Consider the following 7,641-nt stretch of genomic DNA (forward strand, 5'->3'; position numbering starts at 1 on the left):
TTTTCTGACTCTAATCCCAGAATTCTAACGCAAAATTCTGCTGATTCTCAGAGTTCTTGCTTTGAATTCCCACTTTAAATTCAGGAAAAAAAATGGTAAAAGTCAGAACTGTGATTTTGTCCTCTGAATTCTTATTTCAAATAATAAAGTCAGAATTCTCACGTGATTTAAAGTGAGACTATCATACTTTCTGTACTTTAGTCTACAAAATTTGTCTAAAAATTTGTCACTTTAAAGTCAGAATTCTCACCGATCAATGGATACGTGGTTGAAGTGAGAAAAGTAGCTGACCGGGCTCGCCCTCTCAAACGAAGACGACGCGGCAGCAAAGGTGAACGTCGCTCCATCTGCTGACCAAGCACTTAATGGGATAGGTCGCCCGAGTCAGCAGCGGAGGCCCATCCCGGGATAGAGCCGTCCGCTTTATCTTTGGCCCCTGGCTCGGCGCCGAAACCTCGCCCGGCCGGACAGTGATGAAGCACCGGAACGCCTGGGGAAAAGGTCGTCGCTTCTCTGCGTTAGCGCCGGCTAACATCCTGACATTTTTCTTTTTCCGGCCAACGCGGTCCTAGAAGTAGATCAGTTCCCCAAAAAAATGCGGTTGGGCGGATGAATAAACAGGATTAACAGGTAGAAACTAAACGGATGGATGCCTGAGATAAGTGGAGAGAAAAATCCAATGGGTGCAAAAATTGAAGGATGAAAGCGTGACGGGTTGAAAAGGCATGGCTGGAGGTTTTTCCGACGGATACTGAGTAGAAGGAAAAAGACAGCGTTTAGGAACGGGATAAGGCTTTGGAGAACGGATGGATTTGTGTTTGCTGGTAGAAAACCCGTAGACGGATTGTTTGGAAGAATGTTTAGCCCCTTCCTGTCAATGGTCACACGCTTCCTAAATGTAAACTTTGCCATCAAATAAATGACGTTTGCAAGCACTTAGGAATGAACGCATGTTGCCGTTTTCAACTTCTACCTTTTTTTATAGCAGGGGTCCCCAACTGCCGCTTCGGGGGCCAGCAACGGTCCGCGGAAGAACTTGTACCGGCCTGCTTGGGCCGCACCTGAAATAATGAACTTGTTGTTATTGTTTTAAGTTTTGTTTGTGTGTTTTGTCACCCTCTTCGGGCATTTTTGAGCAATTGATCTCATTTCAGTTCATTCCAAGCTGCGTTATGATAGGCTAATTTATTCATACGTCACCTCCGGCTCGCGGGGCAATGAAGACGTCCAATGAGCAACACGCTAGTTTCCGTTTTTAAAGACGCTTGACTCCAAGTATTCTCGTACATTCCACTTGCTGTTTGTGCCCCTGAAAACATCTCTTGCAAGTTGTGTTTTGATTTTTGCGACATGCGTGTTTGTTAGTACGTTTCATGTTGTACATACGTTTTGTTTATTTGTTTCGTGAATAATGGTGTGTTCTCCTGTACTATATATTTTGCACAATCTTCAGTTTGAAGACAATAGTAAATGTCTCAAATTTACACCAGCATCTTCATTTCTCTTGAAGACTTGTCCTTATCTGTCAAGTAGTGTTCTGAGACGTACTGAGGAAAGAATCAAACTATTTTCGTTTTATATATTACCCGAGTATGAAAGCTAACTGACCGGATTCTCCTGGATTCGTTTCGGTCACTTGAGTGGCGAGATTTCACTCACAAATAGGTTAAATGAGTAATAAACAGATACCTTTGGAAAGGGGGGAAGGACAGGTGACGAGCTCACAACGTCTCTCATGGTGAGTTCATATTTTATGTGCATTTTATGTTCGCCGTTCGTTCCCCCCAATTGAAGATAAAATCGTCAAGCGTTGCTATGTCCTAAAATTTGACCCTAAAATTAAAGATGCGGCCTATATTTGGGGAAATATGGTAAATAATAACATGGCATAATAAAAGGTATATTTTTAAAACCACCCCCTTGACGAATACTACTTTACATATGACTTTTCAAATGACTATTTGTTGCTTTTTAAGATGCATTTTGGGTGCTATATAACGCGACGTGGAATGGCTCCACTATGGAGCCACACTGCAAAAATGGCAAACTCGGGGTATAGGACACTCTGCTGCGGACGGGGATTCACCTCCTCTTCCCTGACTCCTCCATGATGGCGGAAGACCAAAGGACTCACAAGCCGCTCTGAGGATGGAGACCACCTGCTGGGCTCACATCCAGCGCCGCCTCTGACTTATTATCCTCTTTATCCCGGCTAAAGGTTGCGCTGTGTGTGTGTGTGTGTGTGTGTGTGTGTGTGTGTGTGTGTGTGCGTGTGTGTGTGCGTGCAACGCATTTGTCCGCCCACAGTCCTCACGAGGGCCCTGCCGGCCTCGCTGCCAACTCTAAGCACTCTTATTTAGAGTGATGCATTTCCCTCGGCTTCCCTACTGGAGTGGACCCTCCATCAAACATACACACAAACACACACACCAATGCTACAAGTGTGTGTTGCAGGCAGGAATTGGAGCGGACACTGTGCGTGAGTGTGTGTGAATGTTCCTGTAAGGCTATACTTGTGAGAACCGCTTTGAGTTTTCTACTGACATACTGTAGTTCGGGCATTTTGGAGAATTGAGGACTTTTAGGCCGGTTCTCACTTTTTCAGACCTCTTTTGGAGGGTCAAGACTTGCTTTTCGATTATAGGTTGTGTCAGGGTTAAGGGCGAGGAATTGCATCGTGTCACTTGAGGTCCCCACAAGTACAGCCGTACAAATGTGTGCGTGTATGGTGTCAAAGGAGAAGTTCTTTCATACAGGCTGATACATAAAGTAAACAGCTACAATTCAAAACGCAATCTGTTCAGGCATGCCAATCAACTTCTCCAAGGAGAATTAGGGCTAAGGTTTCGTAAAAGTGAGGTAAAATAATGCTGTTATGTTGGATACTTCGACACAAATCCATGTATAGACAGGATTCTGTATGTCTCAGGAGATGTCTTGTTTTTTTCATGCTGTGGCAGGACCAGTACATGTTTCTTTTCAAATTAAGAGCAAATGAGATGGAACATGAAGCAACATATTACTAAATTGTATGATAGTGGCTTTTTGGTTTTTTTGCAAATAAATGTTCGCTGTCAGAGACACTATACAGTATCTTCAAAAGTTTGGTTCAAATTAGGAATGTTTGATACCACTTTTGTCAATTAGACAAGCTTTTATACAAGCTTTGATTCAATTGATATAATTTTTAGTGCTACATTGTGAAATTCTTTTCGAGTACAGTCCTTGAGTCACATTTTTTCTGTTCTATTTCATAGTTGACACATTGAACACATACCGAAGGACTGTCTCATGGTGGCTAGAAAAAAAAAAAAAACGACAACGACAACAGAAAAAGGCAGTCAAGCCGGACTGAACTATAAATCACAGGGCTCAAATCACGAGAAAAAAGGTCCGAAAATATGGTAAGTGAGCTTGTAAACTTCGAAATTACGGGAGTGCCTGGTTGTAAAAAAAAAAAGAAACTCAAAATCCTCCATATTTGTGCATAAATATGTGTGATGTGTTCATGAGGCAGCCACTTCTCCAGGTAGACGCTGCCACAGGCGCGCACACACAGCTTACCTGCATAAAAGTAACGCGAGATAAAGCAGCGAGCGAGGAGACACGCCACGCATGAAAAATGAGCGCGTGGGACGCTATGAGGCGTCCCTGAGAGTTTAAGCTTTGAAAGCAGCTCATTCATATTTCAATCACACCGCAGGCTCAATTAATCATGGCGCAGTTTAAGGGTGAAAGTGATGAATATTCACACTGGACTTCTGACCCCCGCCGGAAGATATTCCCACGCATCCCCACTCGGCCGCCGCCGTCGCCGCTCCTCAAGGTCTTTCAAGATCTTTTTCTGGCTGCACCTTCTTTTCAAGATGTCTGCTTTTGCACAGAAAACAGCATCATCGCGTCGGCGCTCTTGAAGGATGATTTGGCTTCTGTGCGTTTGTTTTACGTTTTTTTTTCCTCATCATTTTATAGTTCATTGAGCAGGCAAAAGTTTGGAAACACTTTCAAATCCACATGGTCTCAATCACATTAACACAGTGCTTCTCAATAATATTTGAGGAACCCCCCCCCAGGAAGGAAAAAAAAAAATGTGCCCCCCTCCGCCGACTATAAATAAGATTATTAGCGAGTATACCTAAAAAAAGTATACCTAAAACTGTATCCTTTTTAACATTAGCAAAAAACAAAGGGAAAACATTGAACAAGAAGACATGAGGGAGCTGAAATTTCACCCAGATGGTGACAACAGATCGAAGTTCAACATGACACGCCCACTGAGTTTTCACACTACCAGGAGTGTGCCATAACCTTGGCTAGAACATTGCCAGAATTATGTGGAAAAAAATGACCCATAAATTTTCAAAATACTGCACAAGGGATTAGGAACATGTTTTAACACAAATGGTGTGGTATTATATGTAGACAGACAGTGAAACAATCTTCACCATCCTACACTCTTAACATCTGCAAAAATAAAGACAAAAATTACGACTGCTCTTTGAGTCATGGCAAATACTGCAAAATACTATGGTAATTCCCCAAATATAACACACTTTTTTCCCAAAAATGAAGGCCAAAAGTATGGATGCATCCTAAGATTAGAATTTTTTATTCAACACCATTCTAGGAAGATTAATCTGTCAGCCGCATAAGACAGGTTTTCATGCACGGATTTGCATTTTTCAAGCCGTGTTCTTACTTACAATAATTACCGTAACGGACATCAGTTGGCTGTTAGCAACTGTTCCGCTTCAAAGTCCGTGTGTTCTGTTTTAAGATAGGCATGGCGTTGTTGAGCCTACAAACATATACATATGTTCCGTATACTCAGCATCCGTTTTTGACTTTATTTTGAAGGCGCAGCAGGAAGTTGCTGTACGTGAAGGTAGCAAATAGACCGTGTTTATGAAGCTAGAATGGGCTGCAGCTAACCGACTTCCGACCGGACATCGCGTCTGTCGCGTCACTTCCTTGCTCCCCCGAAAGCAATGGCTGTAAGTTTTGTATTTTAAGTTTTTTTTGTTTTGTTTTCACTCAAACTTTATTTAACAAACTCCAATTTTAAACAAATATACATATACACAAAACATAGAGTTTTGTATTTTAAGTGTCTTAGTCATAATTTCTATTTAGTGTACTTATGCTAACGGCCGAATTAGCATAAAAGGTCGCAAACGTAGCATCGCTAATCGCTAGCTAACGTTAGTATCTGTGCATATTCCTCCTCAAACAAGTCATTTTTGACACGTTTATTTCGTTAGCGAAGGCTAATGCTGATTTTGTTTTTATTCCCGTTTTACTCTGAATGTATATGGAAGCTCAGTCAACTTAATTGTAATTAAAAGAGCTAGACGCGCTAGCATTATTCCCAAAACGGTGAAAGTTACGATGTCTCCAACTCATTCAATTTAGAATGCACCGGTTAGAGAACGGAACTCTATTCCATTTGACTCATTTATTTATGTGCTCTTGTTGAGCAAGATGAGATTTATTCTATTTTGCGATAGCTTTTCCATTGTTCCCAAAGTCTTGGTGCGTCTTATACACAATAAAATACCAGAATTTGACTCTGAAATTAAGAGTGCGTCCTACACACAGGTGCGTCTCATATTTGGGGAACTTCTGCAATTTCCCTCTTAGAATAATTACAAGTATTTCCATTCATTTCATAAAGGAGAGATGATGACCCACTGCAGATGTATTCGAAGTGTTGAAAGTGCAGAGGAAAAAGTGGTCGAGCGCGCAGCGTTCGGGTCATTTGTTCCGGCACACAAAGCCTCCGCCTCGGCGTCCCGGCCCACTTGCGAGCAACCTGCGCTTCTGACCCACTTTCCGACCTCATCCGTCACGCCAGACTCCCGTTCATTCCCCAAGAATCCAATTTAGTCCCGCCGGACTCCTATGTCATCATTACCAATCCCTTTGCCCATTTGAATATTTCATTATAGAGACATAACACTTTAAAAATGCCACAGGATGGAATTGTTACGAGGTGTGATTCACACGGGCGAGGGGAGCATGGTTCCGCGATGTGTTGTTATGAGCGACCCCGAGACTTATCAACGTGTGAGGGAAGAACAGCGCCACCTGATGACCTCGCCGGAGGCAAGCAGACTGAATTGATTTTTCGAGCCGTACTCTCGGGAGCTTTCAAATGGATCTGTGGCTCCTAAGCAGCCGCTTTAACTGCGCCCGGAAAAGAACAGTTTATTCCTGTGTTGCTCTGCTGTGGGAAAGGTAGCTGCGTAGTCATATTTTTGGGGTAATGAAGTTGTAAAAAAAAAAAAAGCGGAAAAAAACCGAGGTGGGCCTTTTGCAGGTTTTTCTTGGTCTGGGATTCATGATTCGTGGTGGGTTTTTTGTCCATCATGGTCAATGCGGCATTTTTGTCAAGCCGAACCAAACTGTGATGGTCGGTCCCTCGTTTTTATTTTACCAGACACTTCAGTCAACGCCTTTACACATTTTTGCTGGTTTGACGTCGGTCGGTAAAACTGACACCTCTGCCAAAACCCACTTTCCGGCAATGTATGATTCGTCTCATCAGCAAAACTGAACTGGGCCTCGGTTAGCGCCTGGAAAAAAATACGATTATTTTGGCGGATGGGAAATAGTCTCGTAGATTTGCGTCTTTCTGACTGTGAGCGTCTCCTGAATGTTTTTTTTACTTTGTATTGGCTCTCTCTTTCACGGTCATTACCGTTCTTTTTCTTATGGACGCCGTGATCAACAGGACGTAAATAAATAACATTCAAATCTTTTGTAATTACAGCCTAACCCATAACAATGAAGAATCACTTACATGACGCCATTTTGGATCCGATGATAGAAGATTGAAGGAGGATGAACCGCTTGCGTCTGCGCTCCTGCCGGCTTCCGGGTACCCGAAGTTCCGTTGCAAATGATTGATTGTTAATGTTATCTATTCGTAGAAAATTTAATGCATACCTTTTTGTTCTGGGTCTGTGATCTACTTCTCCAGCAGCCAACCTCCCCTGGGAGATCTGTGTGTTTGTTTGTTTTTTTTAGCCTTTTTTGGCCAGAAATGCATTGAAATACACAGTGGGAAATGTGTTGCCTGTCAATCTACTCCAATTTAGCAAAACAGACCGAACATTGCCTAATAAACTAGACCATGACAAGAAATGTAGGACATGAATGGCCTTAGCATGCTTTTATTTTGAAGTTCCCCCCAGAAGCATGGTCATGCCAATAATCAGCTTGGTCATTTTTTTCTCCCAGAGCAGTACGACTTAACAGCGCGATCTCGTTTTGTTTTCGGCTGACTTTTTTCCCCCCTTGTTAGTGTATGTTGACGCGGTCAGCATATAGAGCTTCTTTGTGCTAATGCTAGCTATTATTGCTAGCATTGCTAGTTCTAGACCATTAGAAACGGTCATGTTTTCCCGCAACATTGGTCAAGGAATTAAGGGTTAGCAAAAAAGTTAACTCGAACGTCAAAACCTTGAAGTTGAATTTCGACTGATAGAATGGCGGCCTGGAAAAATTCCATTTGGACGGCTTCATCAACAAATTTGCTGACAAACAACGGGCGGAAAAATCAAGTCCCTTCGTTTCCCCCACCCCCCACCCGGCGCCCGAGTATCAAATGATTAAAAAGAAACAATTCCCTATCGATTT

At 42.6% G+C, this 7,641-nt stretch overlaps 1 long non-coding RNA gene across 2 annotated transcripts; it reads left to right on the forward strand.

Annotated features, from left to right (window-relative positions):
* Positions 1-4,888: 4,888 nt before the first annotated feature.
* LOC148422920 (uncharacterized) lies at positions 4,889-7,074 on the forward strand. Of its 2 annotated transcripts, XR_015865960.1 has the most exons (3): positions 4,889-4,994; positions 6,773-6,880; positions 6,983-7,074. It is a non-coding gene; the product is annotated as an uncharacterized LOC148422920 (long non-coding RNA). The 2 variants fall into 2 exon arrangements; XR_015865959.1 differs by having other exon boundaries at positions 6,773-7,074.
* The last annotated feature ends 567 nt before the right edge of the window (positions 7,075-7,641 follow it).

This window comes from Hippichthys cyanospilos, chromosome 6 (genome assembly GCF_059441005.1).
Source record: "Hippichthys cyanospilos isolate Australia breed blue-spotted pipefish chromosome 6, RoL_Hcya_1.0, whole genome shotgun sequence".
NCBI lineage: Eukaryota > Metazoa > Chordata > Actinopteri > Syngnathiformes > Syngnathidae > Hippichthys > Hippichthys cyanospilos.